Below are 27,344 nucleotides of genomic sequence, written 5' to 3' on the forward strand. Positions count from 1 at the left end.
ATACATGGTGGGAGTACATTAAATGGTTTGGGAATGAGATGATTGGGGGACAACCTCCTCCTTGGTTTTGGTTGAAGAACCCTATGTGGCAAAGATACTTGCCCGAGACTTATAGGCATGAGCTCTTTGCCAAATTATACAATTTGAGGCAAGGTAGCAAGAGTGTCATGGCTCACTACGATGAATTTCAACAATTGGTATTGAAACTTGACCACCGAGGCGAGCAAGTAAGTCATGACATTGTGCGATTCAAGGTTGGATTAAACAAGGACATATCCACTTGCATGATGCTTCACAAATTCGACACCATAGATTGAATCTTCCTCACATCTTTAGAGGTTGAGAGGGAGCTTAAAGAAAACTCATTCATCGCTGCCCAACCCAAGGCCACCAAGGCTGTCAAAAAATATCCTCCAAGGTATGAAGGTAAATTAAATTCTACTTCCAATCCGATCCCAAGGGGTTTCAATGCTTCAAGTGTCAAGGGTGGGGGCACAAGACTATTGAGTGCCCAAACTGGAGGAATATAATCCTAAGAGAGGGTAGATTGTACTATCTTGGAGAAAAGGTAGGCGTTGAATTGGTTAAGAATGATGGCAAACCGCAAGATGGAGAGCAAGAAGAAGCCAAAGTGCAAAATGAAGAGTATGGAGAAGATGTGTGAACGTAAGAAGGAGATTGTGAAATTCCTTTGTAAAAGTGGTGAGCCCGTGAATCTGTGGTCAAATTCCTCTCAAGATGGAGAGGATCATACAAGTATGATAATGATCATGACACTTTTTGAGTATTTTTGAAAACTAGTCACTAAAGGGCTCTTTTGTCATTTTGTCTATTATTGTAATGTAGTATAAATAGAACATTGTAGGGTTTATTTCTTTAGTTGCTTAATGATATTGAGAGAACACTCCTTGTATAGAGAGAGATTCCCAAAACCGTAATTAGGGCCATATACAAGTGTGGAATCACTTGTGTATTGCATTGCTTGATACATTGGTGCTTGGGTGGTGGACGCCTCTCTTGTATCAATTGTAAGAGATAGGTGATTGTAGTGTGTAGTGTTAAGGGTCCAAGAGTGTCATATGTTTTTGGGTTCTTAAGATTATACCTCCATTTGTCTATCTTTATTTTGTTGTAACTGTTAGTAGTGTTCTTGTTGTGTAACCTTGTAATCGTTTTATTGTTGAAATCTTATTGTGTTGTTCATCTTATTCTTGTTGTTACATTAGTTTAGGTTGGCTGTTTTGGTGTCAAATACACCATTATATCTTGTATTCTTGTTGTTGGAAGTGAATTCGAGAGTGGTCACCAAAGGGGTCCCCGGTTCTTCAAACTTGTGGACTATTTTGGTGTATGTTTTGTGCCTCTCCTTGTTCTTGTATCAAATATTGAAGCCAAAGTGACAAAAAAATGAAAGTAGCAGTGGTAGGAGCAGGGATAAGTGGACTAGTTCCTGCATATGAATTAGCAAAATCTGGTATACAAGTTGTGGCTTATGAGATGGAACATTATCTAGGAGGCTATGCTAAGACTCTCACTGTCGACGGCGTCGATCTTGACCTTATACCTTGACAGTTAAGATAATGATTGAGCCAAGACAATACCTTGACAGTTAGGCCTGAGCTTTACAATTCTTATGCATACTGCTGCATCAAAGGAGAAATATAGAAAAAGTATATGATTAATAAAGTTAAAGTCAATTCTGATCAGTAAATTAAGACAGGTCTTACTTCACTTTGTGCAATATACATTTTGAGGTAAATCCTATTGCCAGTGAATACCCTAGTATTGGAACCTTGAAGTTTTGATGAATGACAATATGAATGAAACAAGTTGAATTTGATTCAAACACTTGATGATAAGGAGAAGCAAGTTGAGTTGAAAAAGGAGTCCAATGTGAAGAAGGAGTTTCACTTCTAAGCATATCCTTAAGAGTCCAATGTGTGGAAGGAGAAAGATTCTGAAAATTGAAGAACTCAAAAGAGTTGGAGTTTTACTACAACACTAAGGAGACAAGAGTTAGAATTGAAGAAGGAGTCTCACTTGAAGTAGAACTTTATGCAATGAGAGTTCTAATTAAAATAGGAGTTTGAAATAAAGAATGACTCTTTGGAGAGTTGTGATTAAATAGAAGATGCAGCAGCCAGAATAATTTACGCACTTAAAAAAGCAGAAAAGCTTAATCGACAGATTGACTTCACGAAGTGCTACCCAATTACTGAAGAAACATGTTGAAGAACCTGGTCCTTAGTACAGAATCCAGCTAAGAGTTTTAGCGTTGATTTTTAGAGTTGTTCATTGTGTTTGATCTATTCATGTAATATTAGTTTCAGTGTGTTATAAACTGAATTAGCAGCTAATCTTTGAGTTTGGGAAAACTCAGAGAGTTTGGGAACACATACCTTGGGAGGTGTGTGTAGTTAGGAATTAGAGTTTATAATTCCTAGTTATTGAGTTATAGGGATTAGAGTTTATAAGTCCTAGTTGTTAAGTTATAGGAATCAGAGTTTATAATTCCTATTTGTTGGTTACAAGAGTTTTGTAATCAGTCGTTGTTGAGGCTCAGAGTTTTTTTTTAGTGAAGCTGGGGATAAATCTTGTAGAGGTGCAGGTCGTGGTTTTTTACACCTTTTGAGCCAGGTGTTTTCTATGTAAAAATCATTGTTTTCTTTACTTTCTATTTACTGCTTTCTTGAAACACATCAGTGCAACACGTTCCATCGATAAGTAAAAGTTAGGCAAAAATAAGAAAATCAGTAGGGCACAAATTTTTAACAAGTGGTATCAGAGTGGGTTATCTTGTGTAGGCTAACACCTTAAAATAAGATCCAAGATGAATTCTACACCACCTACTGGATACTATGAAGGACAAGACATCAATAGGCCTCCGTTGTTCAAGGGACAGTACTACTTAGTATGGAAAGAAAGGATGAAAGATTTTCTTCAGGCTGTGGACTACGAACTATGAAATATAATTATCGATGGACCTCAATACCCCATGAAGAAGGAAGTATTAAAGGACAAGAATGAGTATAATGAGGCTAACTTTAAGATGCTTGGAAAGAATGCTAAATCCAAGTATATTCTTACTTGTGGACTTGGAATAGATGAATACCATAGGATCTCAGGTTGTACCTCCGCAAAATAAATTTGGGATACTCTTGTGGATAGATATGAGAAGAATATGGAGAACTTCAAGAAGAACATGGATACCTTAGAGAAAAATAAAGGAATTAAGGATAAGTAAATAGCACTGAAAGAGTCTGACAGCGTAGAATCAGATCTGGATAAAAGAAAGCTTAACAAGAATTTCAAAAGGTATTTTAAGGAAGGAAAGCGGCAGAACAAGAGAGGAACTAGTAGAAGGTGTTGTTCCAACTATAAGTCTCAAACTGGTTGTTTCAAGTATGAAGATACAGATTACATGATAAGGGATTGTCCATTGTGGGAAATTGAGCAAAAAAGTGTAAGAGCTGAAAAAGAAAAATCTTACTTCAAAAGAAAAGAATCATTTGCTACGATGGATGCATAGGGACCAAGATCAGAAGAATCTAATGATGATGGAGTTGATAAAAGTGCACTTATGGCTATAGGTGACTTAGACATAGAAGAAAAGGAAGTAAAATCTGAGGTAAATATACTTGATCTTAAAGATAAATTGCATCTTTGTTCTAAGAAAAGACTAATCCCTTGATGAACACATTGATTGATGATTTTCACGAGCTCACATCTGAAAGGGATCAGTTATTCAATGCTTTTTCAAGTCTAAAGTTTGATTACATTGATCTTGAGACTTGCAAAAATGTCATTGATACAGAAAACTGCACCCTAAAGGAATAGGTTAGTCAACTTGGCTCATCAAACCTAGATCTAAAATTAGAAATCTTAAAGTTGTGAATTACTGAAAAACAAAAAGGAGACATGAGTGAAAATCATCAAAGAATTGAGTCTGAACTTAAACAAAGAAAAGATGAATTGTTTTGTCAAAGAGAAAAGGTTAGAAAGCTAACTCAAGAAAACTCTAAGATAAAACTTGATCTTGAAAGAGCTAACCGATGGACTATGTCATCTAGAATTGTTAATCATCTAAGTAGTAGGACTCAAAATGAGAGGGTTGGCATAGGTTTTTAGAAAGAAACTATTTCCTACAAAGATTTATGTTATATTTGTGGAAAACTAGGACACCCAACCACTGAATGTCCTGTTGCTGCCAAAAGCAGATCCAGCAATCTAAATCTAGCAAATAAACTATCTCAGAACAAGAAAAGGATAACTAAACCTGGTCAGAGAAATAGGTCACATAACCTGTTGCCTGCATGGGCTAGAAGAAATCTGATTCATCTATTTACTCATAAGAAAGGACCCAAGCTTGTCTGGGTGCCTAAAGTTAACCCCTAATTTATTTTGTAGGTGAGAGTGAAAGGAGGCAAGAAAAATTTGTGCATAAATAAAGCTTGCTTAAGGCATAAGACTAGAAGAAAATAAAGTTTCTTTCACTCACCACATTTAAAGGGGGAATGGATCATTTGAAAGATGGCCAGATTTGTAGTGCTCGTGTAAGGGGGAAGCAAGGGAGATTTAAAAAAAATGAAAAAAAGAGGATGTAACGCCCCAAAAACGGGTCCCGGAGTGTCACACGGTGCTTGAGGCTATGAGTAGCTCCAAGCTAACCCTTTGAGCCATTTTCATTCAGTTCAACACGAATCAACGGGGTTTCCATAAATAACCTTTAAATATCAACAGAGTAATCATCATCCAAGAATAAAAGAATTTTAGAAAAATAACAAAATACGACTTATTAGTCAACTCCCAACATCTATACTAGTCTGACAAGCCTCTAAGAAAATCAATAAAATTAGCGAGCCATTGAGACATGCCCTGACTCATACTCAGTTATCAAATGTAAACAATTCCGTGAAACCAATATCAGACATCACGTCCTCGGAACATGAGGACTCACCACGACAGATGATGTAGAACAGCGTGCTCGAAAAATCACTGTTGAACCTGGAACTGAGCACCTGAACCTACATTTCGAGAAAATGTAGCCCACATCCGAAGATGTGGGTCAGTACCATGGAAAGGAACCGAGTATATGGGGGTGTATACAGTTTTATAAACATAATCATCATAAATATTTATAAGAAATATTCAGGATGTATGAAAGACTCACATAGCCTGAAGAAAATCATCATAATCATGAGAGGATGACATAAGTATAATAACACATGTGAGTCATCATAAAATTTGTCAATCACTTTCAGTTCATCAAGAATATCAATTCTCATAATGTAAATATCATTTAAATCTTTCGAAAGAATAACTTTCATAGTTCTACTTTCAAATCACTTCACCGTTCACCATAGACACAAGGAAACACACACACATTGGGAGATCCTATAACCGACATAAACCATGTGAGCTACATGGAGTCCAATGTACAGTCCACATTGGGGAGAGTCATCCTATCCTTGCCATCAGAGTAGGACTATCGATATCAAATCCACACAAGCTAGTGATCACTATATAAATCAGCCTCAGGCTCACTCCTATGGGGGCACGTAGTTCTAGGGAAGTAAGATCGCTTTATACCTCCCACTCGGTGCTAAAGATTTCACCCGAATTAGCTCAGATCATTTCAAAGACAATCCATAACAAGAAAATTTTAGTAATATATAATATACATCGGGAGCCATCATGCTTTCCATCTATCAAAATCAACCATGTTGTGGATTTCTTTCACACTCGAGTTCAAAACAACTTCATTAATACCAAAAGGTCAAATCATTCAAAATATCTCAAATAATCAACATCAACGTGCTTATAACACACACTTTCTAAAAAAACACAATTTTCAATGGGGATTCACGATCCAAATATCAAAATCATGATAAATATCATTCAAGATTCATGCTTTATATTTCCAGACATGTAAATTCATCTTTTAAAATAATAAACATTAAGATTTCATAATAATCATCATAAGATATGGGTTCATGCTTCAAATTTGTAAAAATCAAATAAAAATCATGGCTTTGTAAAGAAAATTACTTTTGGGCACAAGAACGAAAGAGAGTTCTTGTTGAAAAACCTCACATACCTTGAATGATGAACTTTAGATCGATACTCATTTTTGAGATGTTAATCGTGCCTTTGAATGATGGTTCTTGGAGTTCTTCAACAAGGAACTTGGAATCTTGAATAAATATGCAGAATTAGTGGTGAACTTTGGAGGTTCTTGAAGTTGGATGTAGGAGCTCAGGATTTTCTTTTTGAGGAAATTTGATGAAATATAACAAATAATGCTTAGGCTTTAATATAGGATTTGGATGGATTTTGGGTGAGGGGAAATGACCAAAACGCCCCTAAAAAATTAAATAATTCTCGAATCTGTCCTTTGATGGACTATTTTGATAGTCTAAAGTAGATCAACCATAACGTTTTACTTCGATATCTAAATTGGATGAAACCAATTTCATTAGAAAGAGGACTCTCATATATTTCCATTGATACATAGTATCTCACCCAGATCATTGTGTACAAGGAGTTATGATCGTTTAAAGTTGACCTAAAAATTCACTTTTGATAGGCTGAAGTAGATCGACCATAACTTTTTTTACGATAGACAAATTGGATGAAACAAATTTCAATGGAAACAGGACTCGTAGAGATTTTCATTGATATATAGTAGATCACCTAGCTCATTATGTACAAGGAGTTATGATCGTTTAAAGTTAGAGCCAAAATACGCCATGCCTCAGTACTTTTTCCTGCACGTTTTACTGTTCACTACTATTCACGGTTCGATCGGAATGTTCATAACTCGTCGCTCGAGTGTCCGTTTTGTATGATCCACATATCATTGGAAATATTATTTGATACTCTACACAATGGTGGATCATAATCTAAGACATTCCACACGAAAAATTTATAATTCATTCTAGAAGGTAGAACCCAACACGTTTACGCATAAATTTCAACAAAAAATTTCCCGAGGTATTACAGAGGATGACTGTGAAATTGATGAGCATGCACAGGAACATGTTGTACCACCTAGTTCAACAGTTGTACAGACTGAGGGCATATTGACAGGGGGGAAAACAAATCAAGTAATTGATGCATCAATAACACCAACACAAGCTGATGATAATTTTGTTGGTAATTCATAAGAATTGGTTTTGTCACAAGAATCTTGAGATATCTCATGGGAATCAATGGCTTGAGACTATGGTATTCAAATGAAAGTAATTTTACTCTTGAGGGCTATAAAAATGTTGACTATGTGTGTTACTTAATTGACTGGAGAAGCACCAAAGACACTAAGTAGAGAGCATTTTGAAAGGAATAGGTTAGACTTGGGGATGATTAAAATTGCATGAACTCCCCTCAATGATTGACTAGAATAATCATTTTTCTTCTTAATCTTATTAGCTAAAAAGTTATTCTATTCAGTCTTGCACATTTAGTTTTGTGTCCCAATTCCAGATTTTTGAATTTTCTAATCTAATTTTGTATTAGATTGTACAGAAAAATAGGTATAAGCAAGCAATTATGACCATAAAGTTCTTCTTATCAGGTATGTTCTACGCTGACATAAGCATAGGCTGTCTAAATTGAAATAGTTGAGCACACCTGTTCAATTCCACGCACTTCATCCTCTCATTGTCTAATAAAGCTAATGAATTGTTGACCAAACTTTCTTTAATTCTCTCCAAATGGGTGTGCACAAGTGTGTTAATCCTATAACAGAAATTCCTTCTTCTTTCTCAACTAAAATATTAGTTGTGTACCATAGATTTGCCAAGCTTGATCATCAATCACATGCAACATATGTTTCTGAAGAATGAAAAGGGATATGCAGCATAGGACATGCTTTCCTAATTGCTCTACCTATTTCAATAAGGAGGGATAAGACTAATTTGAAAAAATAATTCTGAACTATAAGCTACATAAGATAGTCATAAAGTGGAATAAGAGGTCTTTAAGGCTAGGATCATGACTTTGAAGCTTGGCCTTGATTGATAGAGGGATGAAAATGTTGAAGTCATTCATCAATTGACACAGTTGATATCACCTGTTCCACCTTCCTTATCAGCTCCTCACTATTTGTATCCTTAGTCATGCTCCACTTTTATACCGTATGTTTTTAATGCTCAATTATTTTGCTTTGTTCAGTACTAGCTTAGGTTTAATGTGGAACATGCACTGTCAGTTAAATGGAATGGTTATCTTTGCTAAATTGACTCATTTTTGCTCTCTTTAATACATTACTATATTGGCTAGAGTCTTTGCCTGATATTTTTGGGGATAGCCCCAGTAGCCATGAATAGCATAACAAATCACTTTGGCTAGTACATTATTGCATTGAAATGGTTTTCGATGATGTCAAAAGGGGGAAGATAAGAGGGTTATGCAATGTTTATAACCCATTGACTAACTTGTTTTATTTTAGTATTTTAAACTTTAGTGCCAATAGGTGAAGATGTTTGAATGCACAAAGACAAAAGATTTGTCATCATCAAAAAGTGGGAATTTGTTGGAACCTTGAAGTTTTGATGAATGACAATATGAATGAGACAAGTTGAATTTGATTCAAACACTTGATGATAAGGGAAAGTAAGTTGAGTTGATAAAGGAGTCCAATGTGAAGAAGGAGTTTCACTTCTAAGCATATCCTTAAGAGTCCAATGTGTGGAAGGAGAAAGATTCTGAAAATTGAAGAACTCAAAAGAGTTGGAGTTTTACTACAACACTAAGGAGACAAGAGTTAGAATTGAAGAAGGAGTCTCACTTGAAGTAGAACTTTATGCAATGAGAGTTCTAATTAAAATAGGAGTTTGAAATAAAGAATGACTCTTTGGAGAGTTGTGCTTAAATAGAAGATGCAGCAGCCAGAATAATTTACGCACTTAAAAAAGCAGAAAAGCTTAATCGACAGATTGACTTCACGAAGTGCTACTCAATTACTGAAGAAACATGTTGAAGAACCTGGTCCTCAGTACAGAATCCAGCTAAGAGTTTTAGCGTTGATTTTTAGAGTTGTTCATTGTGTTTGATCTATTCATGTAATATTAGTTTCAGTGTGTTATAAACTGAATTAGGAGCTAATCTTTGAGTTTGGGAAAATTCAGCGACTTTGGGAACACATACTTTGGGAGGTGTGTGTAGTTAGGAATTAGAGTTTATAATTCCTAGTTATTGAGTTATAGAGATTAGAGTTTATAATTCCTAGTTGTTGAGTTATAGGAATTAGAGTTTATAATTCCTATTTGTTGGTTACAAGAGTTTTGTAATCAGTCGTTGTTGAGGCTCAGAGTTTTTTTTAGTGAAGTTAGGGTTAAATCCTGTAGAGGTGCAGGTAGTAGTTTTTTTACACCTTTTGAGCCGGGTGTTTTCTACGTAAAAATCATTGTGTTCTTTACTTTCTGTTTACTGCTTTTTTGAAACACGTCAGGTAACGTGTTCCATCGATAAGCAAAAGTTAGGCGAAAATAAGAAAATCAGTAGGGCACTAATTCTTAACACCTAGCCTTGAAAATGCCTAGCTAGACACCTTAACTTGATTTTATGTTGGCCCCGTAAACACCCCTAGACGTACATTTTCAAAGTTAAGATGTTCACGAGACACATTTGTGTCAAGTTGAAATGTGTAGCGGTAACAGTGAAAGTTGGGATGTTTAACTGTCAAGTTAAATTATCTGTCTATGTATTATACACCTTTCGAGTTTCTATGGATAAAATTATTGGTTTGTTCAATCAAATTCCTACTGTTTATGCTCTGGTATATATCCCTCTTTCAGGCATTAAATGGGAAATGCTTGTAGCTAGAGCTATTTTAACCCTATCTTTTGGATGCTGAATTGGTGTATTTTGATAGGTAACTTACCCAATCATCATGGAATTTTTTGAGTTCCTTGGAGTCAATACGGAGATCTCTGACATGTCATTGTCCGTAAGCTTAGACCAAGGCCATGGCTGTGAATGGGGTACCCGGAATGGATACTCTAGTTTGTTTGCACAGAAGAAGAATGTCTGGAATCCATATTTTTGGCAAATGACGAGAGAAATTAACAGATTCAAGAAGGATGTCATAGGGTACCAATACTTATTTATCTTTATAAATGGACTTCTTGTCAATATTTGTTAGTAGTTGAGCAACTTGTTGATTTACTAATCTCATGAGAAATTTAGAGCGCAGAGCTTCTTCGTTCCTTTGAAGATCACGTATTTGCTGGAAATGTACCAGATTGTTCTGTTTTGTGTATTTTATCTCCAATGAAGTTTATTTCATTGTGAATATGTTTCTGACTACAATGCAGTTACATTGAAGCAGTTGAAAACTCTCTTGACGTTGATCACAATGAAACACTAGGGCAATTTATTAAGTCACATGGCTATTCAGAGCTATTTCAGAAGACTTATCTGGTACACTTCTGTTTGTTGCGGTTAATAGTTGTTGACACTTGTGTGGCCTTATTGTTCGTTCGACAAGTTGTTCTTGCTATAAGTAATTCACACATTTTCCACAGATTCCAATATGTGCTTCAGTCTGGTCCTGTCCCTTATCTGGAGTATTGGGCTTTTCTGCTTATTACATTCTTTTACTCTTCCGCGACCACCATCTTCTGCAGGTTTTTTTCTATAATCTACTGTTCAAGTACCGTAGTTCGTGTGTAGATTGTAGCCAATTGTTAAAATATGAATGTTTACGTATATATCATTTTATTGTCCTTGTGCCTAAGGGTGCTTTTGTTTCTTTCTTTACAGGTCTTTGATCTCCCTCAATTGCTCACTCTAAAACGGTTATTACACAGTGGCGGATCCAGCTCATAGTGAGGGGTTCATCCCTTCGACGGAAAATTATACTATGTATACAAGCTTAAAATTATTTTTCATGTATGTATAGTTAACGCTGAACCCCCTTCGACTAATTATTTCATTCACATTTTTCGATTTTGAACCCCTTCAATTAAGATGCTGGCTCCGCCACTGCGATTATATACATATGTAAATAAGGTGATTTTTTATCCATAAGTATCACCAAGTTTTTATTATTTCCCTGAGAAAACTTCAGACAATTACCAATTTTCACTTTCTTGTATGATTTGTTAAGAATTTATCATCCCTGAGAGTGATTTGATTGGGGCATCGAGTGCAGGTTAGGGAAGAGCTTGACAAAAGAGGTTCTCAAATTAGAACTGGCTCTGAAGTAAATTCTGTATCGACAAATGAAGAAGGTGTAGCTTGGTTTCATATATGGCTTCTTGCAAGAGTTTGATGTGTTGTTTCTTTTATCATAATAGTAGATAGGGATATATCCGTTGGGAAACAGATTAGGCTATTACCTAAGAGCAATTTAGTAAATGAAAAGACCCAGTCGCTCTATGTTGAAAGTGGTTCTTTGTAAAGGAAGTACCAGAAATGATGAAAATGGCCTTCTTTGATATTCATTAGTGTTCTTTTTATAATACTGGTGCTCCGGCCAGCATGCACATTACCTCAACTATTCTACTAGGTACCTGCTACCTCCCACTAGCACGGGTACTGGATAGCAGATGGAAAAAAATTACCCGGACTTTTCTCTCTATTGGAATTTGAAACCCTACTCTCCAAGGCACCGGCCTCATTGACCACTAGGCCACATAGGTTTTTGTCTTCACTTTATTGTTTCTTTGAGAAGATTCCTAACAAGAGGCAGATCTAAGATTTACAGGTTGTACTGTAGCTTGTAATGATGGTGACAAAGAAGTATATGATGGAGGCATAATCACTGTACATGCTCCAGATACTCTGAAAATGTTAGGCAAAGAGGCAACATATGATGAAACAAGAATACTGGGTGCTTTCCAGTATATCTATAGGTACTTCCCCCTCCTTTATTTGAACGCCTTGTCTTAATTTTCTCTTTAAGTTTACTAGAAAGAAGTGAGTTGTTGGATTTGACTGTAGTCTTAAAAAGATTTATGGTGTCAAGTTGCAAAAATATTGTTTTTTCCTCTATGACAGTGATATTTTCCTTTATCATGATAAAATATTCTTGCCTCGCAATCTGGAAGCATGGAGTGCTTGTAGTTTCCTTGGGAACATGAATAATAGAGCATATGTTACATATTGGCTCAATATAATCCAGGTGTGTTACGCAATTTAGTGACTTCTGAGCCTGTTATAAACCAATTGTCCCACATTGAAAAAATAGAGAAATGCGAAGGGGTTTATAGGCCAAATGGGTTCTCCCATCTATCAAGCTAGTCTTTTGGATTGGGCTCTCCCATTTGGTTTAATAACGTTAGTGCTTTCATTGAGAGTCTCACCCGTTGGGTCGTGACTCGGAGTGTCGGCCTGGGACCCAAGAGGGGTGCCAGCCCGTGACCAACGAGGATCGATCCATGTGTGGGGAGCAGCGCCTCATAGTGGTGGCCTGGACCTAAGAGGGGTGCCATCCGTGAACAACTGGGCATAGCCGTGACCAACGAGGATCGATCCACGCGTGGAGCCACGACTCGGAGTGTGGTGGCCTGGACCAATGTGGGCTTAATTGGTCCATAACAATCGACTTCGCTTGAGAACCTAAGAGGGGTGCCAGCCGTGACCAAAGAGGTCATTGGTCCTCAAGAGAAGGCGCAGCCGTGACCAAAGAGGTCGTTGGTCCTCAAGAGAAGGCGATTGTTATGAGCTAATTGTCCCACGTTGGAAAAATAGAGAAATGCTAATGGTTCTCTCACCTATAAGGCTAAGGGTTGGGCTCTCCCATTTGGTTTATTTCATTGGCCTGATAGGTGGGAGAACCCATTTGGCCTATAAACCCCTTATCATTTCTCTATTTTTCCAATGTGGGACAATTGGTTCATAACAGAGCCTCGGCAAAAAGCAGAACAAAATGTTCGTTAGTGGACAGTCTTTTCCCTTGTAACTGCTCTCTTAATTTATGAGTTGTCTAAATTTACAGAATCTTGGTGACTCAAAGCTGCCTTATCTCGTAACTCTCGACCCTCCTCACAAACCAGAGCATACATTGCTTAAGTGGACAGCAAGCCACCCAGTTCCCTCGCTGCATCAAAAGCTTTACGTGACCTACATCAAATCCAAGGAAAGAGAGGAATACGGTTTTGTGGAGCATATCAAGGTATGAATCTCTTTTCAGAGAGTTTCTTTTAATTGAAACTTGAAGGATTGCACCTCTCTACTGATGTAATTTAACCAGTTCATTTATTGCAATACTTTCAGGCTATGGTTTCCATAAGGATGGACTAAAGGTAGTACTACTTCTGCTAATAAAAGCTCAACATATAAAAATTGAACTATCACGTTACTTTGAAAACAATTTGGAGTTCTTTCCGGCTTTCACTGTCCCTTTAGTCTCATTAGGATGATTGTCTACCTTTTGGTTCCCCTCAGGCGGGTATGCTTGCGGCAGATGGCATGCTTAGAAGGAATTGTAGTATTCTGGACAACTCCAAGCACATGGTACCAACCTGGACTGAAACAGGAGCATGCCTCCTCGTTACTAGATTTCTCAAAAGTTTCATTGAAACAAGATGCATAATGTGAGTGATGATAGTTCACCTTGTATTGATTTAATCCAAATAGCGGCAGATACATATCTAACAAGTGGTTTCTTCAACCTATGCTATTTCTTATTCACATTTGTGATGTTTGCTATTTGACCGGTAGAAAAATGCAGACTGACTAGTTTATTGAGAAAATACCCTTCTTTCATTCTAATCTCTTTGGAATTAAGCTCATACACAAGTCAAGAATCATGTCACAGAACTACTTTATTATTAGGAAATTTTTAAGTTTTTTTTTTTCTAACAGTTGATATCTGTATTATTAACTTTATATCTTTTGATATACAGCTTGTTGGAAGAAGGAGGTACAATTTCCACCTTCCAAGGAATAGATAGGAAATGCTCTCTCAAAGTTTTACTTCGAATTCATAGTACACAGTTTTACTGGAAGGTAAATTTAAATTTTCTGTTGCCCCTTACAAGTTATCAAGCAATTAACCAAACAAAACTAAAAAATTTCAATCTAGACAAATTGTTGGTATAAATAATCTCTTACAGGTTGCAACTCAAGCCGACCTAGGCCTTGCTGATGCTTTTATTCATGGGGATTTCTCTTTGGTTGATAAGAATGAAGGTCTTCTTAATCTTCTCATGTTGAGGAAATGACGACTCGATATCTTTGTTTATAGCTTTTGGTTGTTGCTTAGCTTTCTAAATTCCTTTGCAGATATTTGTTGCCAATACAGATTTGAAAGCATCTATTAAAAGGTCTAGCTAGAAAAGGTAACAATTTACTGACTTGAAATAAAGAAATATAAACTTGTGTTCTCATGTTAATTAAGTTATTTTCACTTTGCATGGCTTTAGAGGCTGGTGGACACCTTTGCTTTTTACAGCAGCACTGTCATCTGCAAAATATTTCATTCAACATGTTTCAAATCAGAACACCCTGACTCAGGCCCGTCGGAATATCTCTCGCCATTATGACCTGGTAATTGACTTGCATATTATATCACCTGATACGAGAATGACCATGGGAACACTAAACAAATACTAAAACAGTCCACAAGTTTGAAGAACCGAGGACCTCTTTGGTGACCACTCTCGGATTCACTATAACAACAACGAAAACACAATAACAACAAGATATTGAAGGTGTAAATACACCAAAACAACAACAATATGTCGAGATGGACAACAATAACAAGATAGGAACAACACACTGTTTTACTAACAAGAGATAGAAACGGTTACAAGAACACAAACTACTACAAGATTACAATAAAAGTAAAGGGATAGTTAGATAAACTTAATGAAAGTATAATCTTAATAACCCAAGAGCATATTCCACTCTTGGACCCTTAACACTACACACAATGTTCACCTATATCTTATGAAGACACAAGGTCAGAATCCACCTCCTAAGCATCACGTTTCCAAGCCATGAGATCAACAAGAGTGATTCCACACTCTATATGCCTAATTTTGGTTTTGGTGCCTCAAGGAGAGAGGACTTGTGTTTCTTTGTGTTTCAAGACTTACAACATCATGAATAATCTAAGTCTAAAATCCCTACAATGTTCTATTTATACCAGGTTACAAATAAAATATAAAATATTCAAAATGCCCTTTTAAGAGCTAGGCTCCCTTCAAGTGTATTTAGGGGCTGATTTCTTGTATTCCAAGGCTCCTCTTTACACTCCAAGTGAGAGATTAGGGTCGGTTTGGAGTTTTTTAAGTCCTTCACTCTCACACTCAAAGCCCCGTGTTCATTACATTCTCACATGCGTCCATCTTTCGTGGTCGTACTTGTATCATCCTCCCCTCCTTAAAAAGGATTCGACCTTGAATCCATGCCTTGCAAAATCAAAGAGAGACAAACAACCACACTTTCTCATGGCATGAGGGTTAGTATTATCAAAAATAAACAATAATGGTATGCACTCAAAACGCTCAAAACAGCCCACTCCCAAAAAAAAAGAAACTGAGGACCCTTTGAGTTCAAGTCTCGGCCAACAACAAGTCTCGACATGCCAAGGTGGTTCATATTTGACATATAACCAAGAGTCCTTAGTGTTAAACATTATGAAGCCATCAAAAAATTCACCAAGGACTTGGATATGATAAGTACACAAAAGAAACACACCTAAGCTGAGAGTAAATCTTCCCCACCCTAAGGTGGCACCGGGATCAAATGGGAAGAGTGGCCATAGACACGGGTCTAAACAACATACCCATTTCCCATAGTCTTTACCACAACCACATGACCTACTCTCTACATTGGTATACATATCATCACAAGTAAAGAGAGAGTATAAAAAGGTGGCATTCAATTCTACTTCTACTATGGTGTCCACAGAAAAGCCACACAAAGTAGTAGAAGAAGTAGTTTCCAAGACCACACATTCCTTACCCTTAAGAATATTCTCATTTTCCAAGAAGAGATTTTCATCTTTAGGAGGAATGTTGGAACTCCATAGTGGGTTAGATTATAGGATATAACTTCCAAGGCAAGCTATACCATCATTTTCACTGCTAGGTCTATTAGGAGTGTTTAAACTATCTTCAAACAAGACATTGTACCTAAAGAGTGAATGATCTAACCCGCGGACTGATTTGGAACTTTCACTCTCTAAGGAATCATTATCAATTTTCAAAGATATATCAAGCACACAATTAACCCTATGAGCCAAGCAAACGTTAGAATCTTTACAACAACATAGGCTCATGGGTTCACTCCTTTTTTCTTGACCAACATTTTCAAATTCTTCACTCACTTGAGACTCATTAATCACATCACACATATTCTCAAGTGGTGGGAAAATTTTACACACAAGTTGGTCAACACAAATTTCACCCGACGATGTACTTTCATTCAACACAATAGCTTCAAAACTAGGTGGACACAAATTGATCTTACTAGAAAAGTTGATTCGGTCATCTATAGGATCAGCTAGTGTATCCACTCTCATAACATGTACATCATCCACAAGTGGTAAGGAATCAATATACTCATACGTAGGTAAGCTACTACTCACACTTAACGGCTTATTAGTCACACGTTCATCATCCATATGTACCAAAGTGTAAGAGATAGCTATTTTACCTTGACGTCCATGAATACGTTCGTCTTAACCTTGGTGTGAAAGTCCTTCACAAGTTTGGGCAGAAAGCTCTCACCGCAAGGTGTTTGGACCTTCGGTTTTGAATTTGTTAGGATAAGTATGGATACCAATTGGTGTAGCCTTTTAACGTACCATTTCATGTCCTCAATATTGTCGGTGATGTGGTCAAATGTGGCATCGAGATTGGTGGCAGCCATGGTACCTAAGAAAAGACAACAATGAAAAACAAAACAAACAAACTTGTTAGCTCAAAATGCCTCACCATACTCTCACTCTCAATTTTTACCTCACACTTAGTTTCACAAGTGTTGAAAGCCGGCTTGTACTTCGTGAGTGATTGAGGGAGGAGTCCACCTTGGTCCGAAATAGATTTTCGTTCGAGTTGACTCAAAGAAAATTTGCTTACGGATTTGAAACATCAAGATACAACGAATTCACAAAAGAGAAAAAAGCACAAAAGAAATGTAGACACGAACAATGGGTTCAAGAACTAAGTGACAACCTAGTAGAAGTTTACTAGCTTGTTAATTAGTGCTAGGATCAATTAAGCGAAACTAAGAGATAAAAAAATGAAACTAAGAAATCTAAAGTTTTGACCTCGAAAATATTGCGTGAACAGTAGTAGTGATGATGTGGCAGCCACATATTGGTTCGGTTTTATCAAATGGTTATTCTCAAATGTTCAAGTCTTGGTCAAAAATTAATTTGGATTGGTGGAATTTGTTTTAGGAGAGAAAATAAGTCTTGGAGCATTTTTCAATTTTCAAGACTTGACCTTTTCTTGTACTTCTCCTTAAAACATGGGTCCTTAAATCATGAAAAAGTGGTTGAGAAGTGATATAAAGTCTTTTGGTGGTTGGGGGTCTTTCAAGACTAACAAGTACATACACTTTTTCCTTCACCTTTTAGGATATAGAATTCACTTTATATTGTAACAATATATGAAGGAAGGTGAATAACTTCAACAACAACAACCACACCAAGAACAATAACAACAATCTTCAAGAACAACAACAATTCCAACGGCCAACTCCAATCCACAACAACAAACGGCCAAGTCTCTTTAGTGTTGTATCTTCAATTTTAACAAGAGATGAAGGTTGTGAAGAACTTAAATAACAAAAAAAACATTCACCAAGAACAAAAACAATAACACTCCTTTCAACAGCAACAATTACACACACGGCCAAGTCAAGTTTCTCAACAACAATGTCTACCACACGATCTTACTTGTTCACGACAACAACAACAAATCTCAAACTTAGATATGGACTCAAGTGTTAGTGAATAACAAATCTAACACTAGAAACACTCAATACAAACAAAAATCTTGTCCAACACAAAAAAAGAATGCAATTCTTGGCCAAGAACACAACACGGGCAGATTGTACTTTTTTTTGGAATTTTCAGTTTTTCGACAATTTTTTTTCAACTAACAAGCCCAAGATTGATCTTGTGGGACAAGATAAATCCATTATTTGATACCAAATTATACGATAATGACCACGGGAACACTAAACAAATACCAAAATAGTCCACAAGTTTGAACAACCAACGACCCCTTTGGTGACCACTATCGAATTCACTATAACAACAATAAAAACACAATAACAATAAGATATTGAAGGTGTAAATACACCAAAACATCAACAATATGGAGATATGGACAACAATAACAAGATAGGAAAAACACACGGTTTTACTAACAAGATATAGAAACGGTTACAAGAACACAAACTACTACAAGATTACAATAAAAGTAAAGGGATAGTTAGATAGACTTAATGAAGGTATAATCTTAATAACCCAAGAGCATATTCTACTCTTGGACCCTTAACACTACACACAACATTCACCTATCTCTTACGAAGACACAAGGTCGGAATCCACCTCCCAAGCATCACATTTCCAAGACATGAGATCAACAAGAGTGATTCCACACTCTATATGCCTAATTTTGGTTTTGGTTCCTCAAGGAGAGAAGACTTGTGTTTCTTTGTGTTTCAAGACTTACAACATCATGAATAATCTAAGTTTAAAATCCCTACAATGTTCTATTTATACTAGGTTACAAATAAAATACAAAATATCCAAAATGCCCTTTTAAGAGCTGGGCTCTCTTCAAGTGTATTTAGGGGCTGCCTTCTTGTATTACAAGACTCCTCCTTACACTCCAAGTGTGAGATTAGGTTCGGTTTGGAGTGTTTTAAGTCCTTAACTCGCACACTCCAAGCCACGGGTTTATTACATTCTCACATGCGTCCATCTTCGTGGTCGTACTTGTATCATCACCCAACGTATGTAGTTGATAAGAGCACAGCCCTTCATGTCAAGGTTAGGCCTACCGCAGACAAGACCTGGTATTTAAGTAGAGAAGGTTCGAGGGACGGGTCCATTAAGCACCAAGTTTTGAACTGTGTGCTGTTGGTCCTCGGGGATTTCCCCATTACGGAAAAAAGCATAATACATAGATTGATACCATAACTTGGCCTAACTGTCATCTGGACACTCCAACTTTGAGAATACACATTTAAACATCTCAACTCGCCCCCTCTATGTCGCATGGACACCCCACACTAACATAGCACAAATTTGGGGTGTCTACATGAACATTTTGTAAGTTGGAGTGTTCAACTGACATAGTGGAGACGAACTGAGGTGTCTAGTTGTTTTCTCTCAAAGTTGAAGTGCTTAGTTTTTGGTTGATGCCAAGTTAAGGTGCCTATCTATGTATAATTCACTAGTGAAATGAATTACTCAAATATGTGATTATTTTTGTCAGATTTATCATCTTTTCCTAGTAATTTTCTTGACAAAAATGGGCTGCTAATGTGTAAATGATAAGAGATGTAGTGTTAATTTTTTTTCAGAGTAATGAACTGTTCACACTATTTCTGGATGAGACAATGACATATTCATGTGCAATATTCAAGGTTAGCTATCAAGTTTTAAATGAGTACTACATTTCCTGTTCTTTAATCTCATTCCATGGTGATCTAGTTTTCTTTCTTATTTTTTCTAGAGTGAGGATGAAGACCTGAAAGATGCACAGCTGAGAAAGAATACTCGTCTCATTAGAAAGGTAATTTGTCAACTATGTAAAAATCTCTCCCTTTTTTTACATAAATTTCAGGCATACTTTGATTCTGCTTCTATTCAGTTTAGGCACAAATTAGCACAAAACATCACATTTTAGAGATTGGATTCGGCTGGGGAAGTTTGGCTATTGAAGCTGTCAAGCAAACAGGATGTAAATATACTGGTATAACACTCTCCGAGCAGCAACTGAAGTATGCACATTGAGAGTTCAGCAAACAGGCCTTCAGGTATAGAACTTATAATGCCTACCATCATAAATTGACAAGTTTTATGCTGGCTTTCGGCCTACTCAACCCCTCCTCTTTTTGTTGGGTCATGGGCCTTTGTCCCTTCCTATGTGGATAAAATGAAGCCCAATTTGGACCAATCCACTTTTGACCATTGGCCCATTACTATGGGGTATATATATTGATCTTTTTAGGTTTTATTCACCATCGTAAAAAGAGAGTTTTTAGCAGCCAAAGAGAGAAAAACAAAACTGATTTTCGCACCTAAATTTCAGCCACAGCTATCAATTTGAAATTGCGATTCCTACTTCGTTTCTTGTCCGATTGAGCTGATTTTTGGAATACTTGTTTCTCTCATCTCAATCTTTGATTAAGAACTGATGGAGCTTGATTTGGTGGCCTGTAGCTCCTATTCTTTATTTCCAAACAGTAGCTGCATTTTTGGTGCTTTCACTCCTTTATTTCTCTAGTGTTTGGTGCTGTGGATTATGTATTGTTTCTTGTTTTTTGAAACTTGTTTGGTGGATATTTTGGAGGACAATATTTTAAATCTTTGGTGATTATAGTGGAGGTTTTGGTCCCGTATTTTTTTACTCTTTACACTGAAGGGTTTTTCACGTAAATCTTGTGTCTCGTGTGATTGCCTTTACTCTTGTCTTGTTTCATTTGGTTGAGTTGTTTGCTGTATATTAATATATTTTTCATGGGTTTATTTTTCTCTTCTTGGTTCAAGTTGAAAGGGAAAGTTTATTCTTGGGTATTTTCCGCTGCTACCCTGTCAGGCTCTTTGATTATGTACCCGTCTTTCCTAACAAGTGGTATCAGAGCTTTGGTTGTTGTTGATTGTCGATTTGAATGATGGAGGAAAATATGAGCAATATGGTATGTTTAAATGGTAGTAACTATCATACTTGGAAAGGAAAGACGAAAGATCTTCTATTTGTCAAGAAAATGCATCTACCTGTGTTTGCATCTACTAAACCTGAATCTATGACAGATGAGGATTGGAAATTGGAGCACTTACAAGTTTGTGTCTATATCAGACAATTGGTTGAAGATAATGTTAGAAATCATATTGTGAATGAGACATATGCTTGAAGTTTGTGGGCTAAGCGCGAGACACTTTATGCTTTGAAGACTGGCAATAACAAGTTGTTCCTACTTAAGCAATTGATAAATATCAGGTATAAAGAGGGCAGTCCTATTTCTGATCATATAAATGATTTTCAGGGTGTCCTTGGGTGTAAAGTTTGATGAAGAAATTTAGGGACTTTGGCTTCTTAATACTCTGCCTGACTCTTGGGAATCTCTTCAAGTTTCTTTGACTAACTCTGCTCCCGGTGGTATTGTAACTATAGAATATGTTAAGAGTGGTGTCTTGAATGAAGAGATGAAAAGAAGATATCAGGCCTCATCTTTTTCATCTTCACACTCTGATGTTTTGGTTACTGAAGAGAGGGGGAGAAGCAAGTCCAGAGATTCAAATGATAGAGATAAAAGTAAAATCAAGTCAAGGTCCAAGTTCAAGAATGTTAAATGTGACTATTGCAACAAAAAGGGACATATCAAGAAATATTGTTACAATCATAAGAGAGATATAAGACGGCAAAAAAAAGAAGGCGACAATAAAAATCGTGTTGCTGTTATTGCTAATGATGATCTTTTTGTTGCTTGTGGTGAGAATACCATTAATCTTGTTCGCGATGAGTCTAGCTGGTTTGTGGATTTTGGTGCTACTTCTCATGTTACGCCAAAGAAGGAATTATTTTCTTCTTATACTCCAAATAATTTTGGGATGTTGAAAATGGGCAATAATGATGAAGTTAAAGTAATTGGCATTGGCATGATTTGTTTGGAAAGTAACAATGGTTCCAAACTAGTTCTCAATAATGTCAAGCATGCTCCAGATGTTCGCCTGAATTTGATTTCTATAGGAAGTCTTGATACTGAGGGTAAATTTAATACCCTTGGTGCTGGCCAGTGGAAGCTTACTAGAGGTTCGATGATTGTGGCTCGAGGTGACAAGTTGTCTAAATTGTACGTATTTTAGGGCTCTACTTCTAGAGGCTTGATAAACTTGGTGGAGAATGATACTTTATCAGAGTTGTGGCATAGAAGGTTGAGTCATATGATTGAGAAGGGGGTTGATAGTTTGCCAATAAAAATTTACTTTCTGAAGTAAAACAAGCAAAGTTGAAGAAATGTGTTCATTGCTTAGCTGGTAAACAGAAAAAAGTTTCTTTTCAGAGTCATCCGTCTTCAAGAAAGCTCGATTTGCTGGAGTTGGTGCATTCTAATTTGTGCGGTCCTTTTAAAGTAAGGTCTCATGGTGGTGCACTTTACTTTGTGACTTTTATTGATGGTCATTCTCGCAAACTCTGGGTATTTCCTTTGAAGTCCAAGGATCAAGTACTTGATGTGTTCAAGATTTTTCAGGCCTTGGTTGAAAGACAGACAGAGAAGAAATTGAAATGCATTCGTTCAAATAATGGTTGTGAGTATATTGGTCCTTTTAATAGATATTACAGAGAGCAGGGTATTCGGCATCAGAAAACTCCTCCAAAGACTCCTCAGTTGAATGGCTTAACAGAGAGAATGAACAGAACACTAGTTGAGAGGGTTAGATGTATGCTTTCAGATGCTAAGCTGCCAGATTCCTTTTGGGCAGAAGAACTTAATACGGTTGTTTATGTTATCAATTTATCTTCTACTGTTGCTTTGAATGGTGATGTCCTTGACAGAGTTTGTTCTGGTAAGAATGTTTCTTATGATCATCTTAGAGTCTTTGGGTGTAAATCTTCTGTTCATGTTCCTAAGGATTAAAGGTCAAAGTTGGATGTTAAAACTAGACAGTGTATCTTTATTGGTTATGGTCAAGATGAATTTGGCTATCGTTTCTATGATCCAGTTGAGAAAAAACTTATTAGAAGCTGCGATGTTGTGTTCTTTGAAGACCAAACAATTGAGATTTTGACAAAGCTGAGAAGGTTGATTCTCAGAGTAGTGAGAGCCTAGTTGATGTTGATCTAGTTTCTTTGACTACTGCTCCTGAAGAAAATCTTCATGATGATGAAAACCAAGTTGGTAATAAAGATGATGATCATGTTCAGAATGACCAGCAAGAAGTTATTGATGCTACAGTGCAAGTTGATATGGTTGATCAGCAACCAGTTGTTGATGCTCCAGAGAGTTCTCTCAGATGATCTACAAGAGAGAGAATACCTTCATCTCATTATTCTCCCAGTGAGTATGTACTCTTGACTGATGGGGGAGAACCTGCGAGTCTTGATGAGACCATGAAAAGTGAAGAAAAAGAAAAGTGGTTTGATGTTATGGAAGATGAAATTAAATCTTTGCAAGATAATCATACGTTTGATTTGGTTAAGCTGCCTAAAAACAGAAAAGCTTTGAAAAATGGGTGGATTTTTTGGGTGAAGCATGAAGGTGGTAATCCAATTCCATGGTACAAAGCTAGATTGGTTGTGAAGGGATTTAACCAAAAAAAGGGAGTTGATTTTGATGAGATATTTTCTACGGTTGTAAAGATGTCATCCATTCGTATGGTTCTAGGCTTAGCTGCAAGTCTAGATTTAGAGTTTGAGCAAATGAATGTTAAAATTGCTTTTCTCCATGGTTACTTAGATGAAGAAATTTATATGGAGCAACCCGAAGGTTTTGAAGTCAAGGGAAAAGAGAATTATGTTTGCAAATTGAAGAAGAGCTTGTATGGTTTGAAACAAGCTCTTAGGCAGTGGTACAGGAAGTTTGGTTCCTTTATGAGTCAGCAGGACTTCAAGAAGACTACTTTAGACCATTGTATTTTTGTGCAAAAATTATCTGATGGTAACTTTATTATTGTGTTGCTTTATGTTGATGACATGCTTGTTGTTGATCATAATGCTTGTAGGATCCAAAAGTTGAAGCAAGAGTTGAGTAAGTCTTTTTCTATGAAAGACTTAGGACCAGCAAAGTAGATTCTTGGCATAAAGATTGTCCGTGACAGAAAGGCCAAGAAGTTGTGGTTATCACAAGAGAAGTATATTCAGAAAGCACTTCAAAGGTTTAACATGGACAAGGCTAAGATTGTCAGTACACCTTTAGCTATGCACTTCAAGTTGAGCATGAAGCAGTGTCCTTCCAGTGATGATAAGAAGTAAAATATGAAGAAAGTTCCTTATGCTTCAGCTATTGGTAGTTTGATGTATGCAATGGTTTGCACAAGACCGGATATTGCTCTGTTGTTGGTGTTGTTAGTCGTTTTCTTTCTAACACAGAAAGAGAACATTGGAATGCTGTGAAGTGGATTATGAGATATCTTTGTGGCACTTCTAGTTTGAGTTTGTGTTTTGGTACAGGGAAGCCTAGTATTTTTGGTTATACTGATTCAGATATGGCCAGTGATTTTGATACTCGCAAGTGTACTTCAGGGTATTTGGTTACTTTTGTAGGGGGAGCTGTGTCTTGGCAATCTAGGTTGCAAAAATGTGTTGCTCTATCTACTACAGAAGCTGAGCTTATTGCTGCCGTTGAAGCTTGTAAAGAATTGCTTTGGATGAAGAGATTCTTGGGGGAACTTGGTTGTGCTCAAGAGAGGTATGTGCTTCATTGCGACAGTCAAAGTGCCATACATCTTGGCAAGAATTCTACATTTCATGGTCGGTCTAAACACATTGATGTGAGATATCATTGGATTTGGGATGTGTTGGATTCTAAGTTGCTTGAACTTGAGAAGATTCATATGGATGATAATGGTTCCGACATGATGACTAAAGATTTGCCAAGAGAAAAGTTTGAAGATTGTTGCATGGTCGCCGGGATGGCGGTCTCCTCCACATAGTCGGAAGGGAGAGAATTGTTGGGTCATGGGCCTTTGTCCCTTCCTATGTGGGTAAAATGAAGCCCAATTTGGACCAACCCACTTTTGCCCATAGGCCATTACTATGGGGCATATATATTGATCTTTTTAGATCTTATTCACCATCACAAAAAGAGAGTTTTCAGCAGCCAAAGAGAGAAAAACAAAGCTGATTTTCGCACCTAAATTTCAGCCACAACTGTCAACTTCAAATTGCAATTCCCGCTTCGTTTCTTGTTCGATTGAGATAATTTTTGGATTTATTGTTCCTCTCATCTCAATATTTGATTAGGAACTTACGAAGCTTGATTTGGTGGCCTGTAGCTCCTGTTCTTCATTCCTGAACAGTAGCTGCATTTTTTGTGCTTTCACTCCTTTATTTCTTTAGTGTTTGGTGCTGTGGATTATGTATTATTTCTTGTTGTTTGACACTTTTTTGGTGGCCATTTTGGAGGAAAATGTTGTAACTCTTTGGTGATTATAGTGGAGGTTTTGGTCCCGTGGTTTTTTACTCTTCACACTGAAAGGTTTTCCGCGTAAATCTTGTGTCTCGTGTGATTGCCTTTATTCTTGTCTTGTTTAATTTGGTTGAGTTGTTTGCTGTGTATTACTGTATTTTTCTTGGGTTTATTTGTCTCCTCTTGGTTCAATTTGAAAGGGAAAGTTTAGTCTTGGGTATTTTCCACTGCTACCTTGTCGGGCTCTTTGATTGTGTGCCCGTCTTTCCTAACACTTTTATCCTTGCTTGGGACCGGCAACATGAGCAAAGCTCACACAGGCAGCATTGAAACTTACAATGTCTATGAAAGGCTTCTTTACATGTTGTATTCCAGCATTTTTTCTTGTAAGATTAACAGAACACTATATGCCTAATACTTGAAGCCAAATTTGGGCAACATAAGAGCTAGAGTTATCTATTAAAATTTCAGCTGAGTGAAACTTTTAGTTCATTTCAATACCAGACGAGAGGTATGACGAATACAGGCAGAGCTCATACTTCATAAAAGAGTATATATTCCCAGGCAGATGCTTGCCTGCACTAAATCGAGTAACATCAGCCATGGCTGCTGCATCCAGACTATGGTAAGAAAGAGTTGATTTTTGTGATTTTGCACTAACGCAGTTGTCACTCTTTCAAATGCACTTTTTAAAATAATTTGATGAATGATATAAATGCAGTGTAGAGCACCTGGAAGAGATAGGCATCCATTACTATCAGACACTTGTCTGAGATGTTGGCGAAAAAATTTCATGCAAAACAAAAGGTAACAAAACCAAAATGAGTCCACAACTTTCTACGTTGAGTTTAAATAATTTCCTTCATGAATCATTTGTAGCTTGATCAGTTCTAGATGCTGATACTTGACTATTCGTGATAACTCTATTTCACTAGCCAAATTCATGCTTTGGGATTCGATGATAAGTTCATCAGGACATGGGAGTACTACTTCGACGATTGTGCTGCTGGATTCAAAACATGCACAATAGGAGATTATCAGGTACATTTGGTGCTAAATCCTTGAAAATAATATTTACGAGTTAATGGTCAAAAACACACCTAAAGTATGCTGATTTTTTGAGTTTCATACCTGGACTATCAGGTGTGCAGTTTCTTAACTGAACTATCACAAATTAATATTTATCAAAACTCGTTTCAACTATCAATTGTTCACTTTTTCCAGCTGAACGATGGCGATGTTTCAGGTAGGAAAGGTGAACAAGTGATAGTTGAAGTGTGTGTTGATAAATAATCGGTGATACTTCCGGTAGGAAACTCACACTTCAGATGTTTGGACCATAATGTTGATTACATAACCTTACCAATGTTCAAAAGATAAATGTTGATGACATATAATCTTAGTGGCAATCAACAAGTGCAAAGTATGTAGATGCTGCTTATAAACTATAATTTTAGGCAGGAGTAGAGGTAGTTGTAAAAGAAAAAAGGTTAAATAAAAAATAAAATCTATGTTGAATCATGTTAACCACCTCATCCATAAGCTTAAGCGATTAGAGATGGTATAATTCTACTCACTAATTGTGTTTTCAACTCGTCTCTTTACATGCTTTCAAAAAGATCTTTTTTCAGTGTAAAAGGTTGCGTGTAACTTGAATTTAGGATCTCTATCTGCTTTGATATCACATTGAATTATGTGAACTACTACATCTAAAAGTTCAATTGTTGCTTCTCTCTTTGTAGATTGTATTTTCAAGGCCAGGCAATGTTGCAGTTTTTGGTGATGCTTATAATTACACGCCTTCAGCTTATTATAAAGTTTAATTTTTCCTTGTTTGGAATATTGGAACTTTGTCATATAAAGTAATTCCTTTATACAACAGTTAAAACCTATTCGAGAATAAACATTATTTTTTTTAACTTTTGACGACGATAATTTTAACTTTAATTTGGAAATGAAATCAGACTGATTAAATCCAAATTATGTAATATTTGTACTAAACATGTACAACTAAATAATTTTAAATTTTCACTTTTTCGTCAATTTCCTTATTAAGGGAAAAAATAATCACATAA

The 27,344-nt window shown here is 36.6% G+C and overlaps 1 pseudogene; it reads left to right on the forward strand.

The window, feature by feature from the left end:
• Positions 1 to 593: 593 nt before the first annotated feature.
• LOC107865564 lies at positions 594 to 27,092 on the forward strand (annotated as a pseudogene).
• The last annotated feature ends 252 nt before the right edge of the window (positions 27,093 to 27,344 follow it).

The sequence above is a fragment of the Capsicum annuum genome, chromosome 3, assembly GCF_002878395.1.
Source record: "Capsicum annuum cultivar UCD-10X-F1 chromosome 3, UCD10Xv1.1, whole genome shotgun sequence".
NCBI classification, from domain to species: Eukaryota; Viridiplantae; Streptophyta; class Magnoliopsida; order Solanales; family Solanaceae; genus Capsicum; species Capsicum annuum.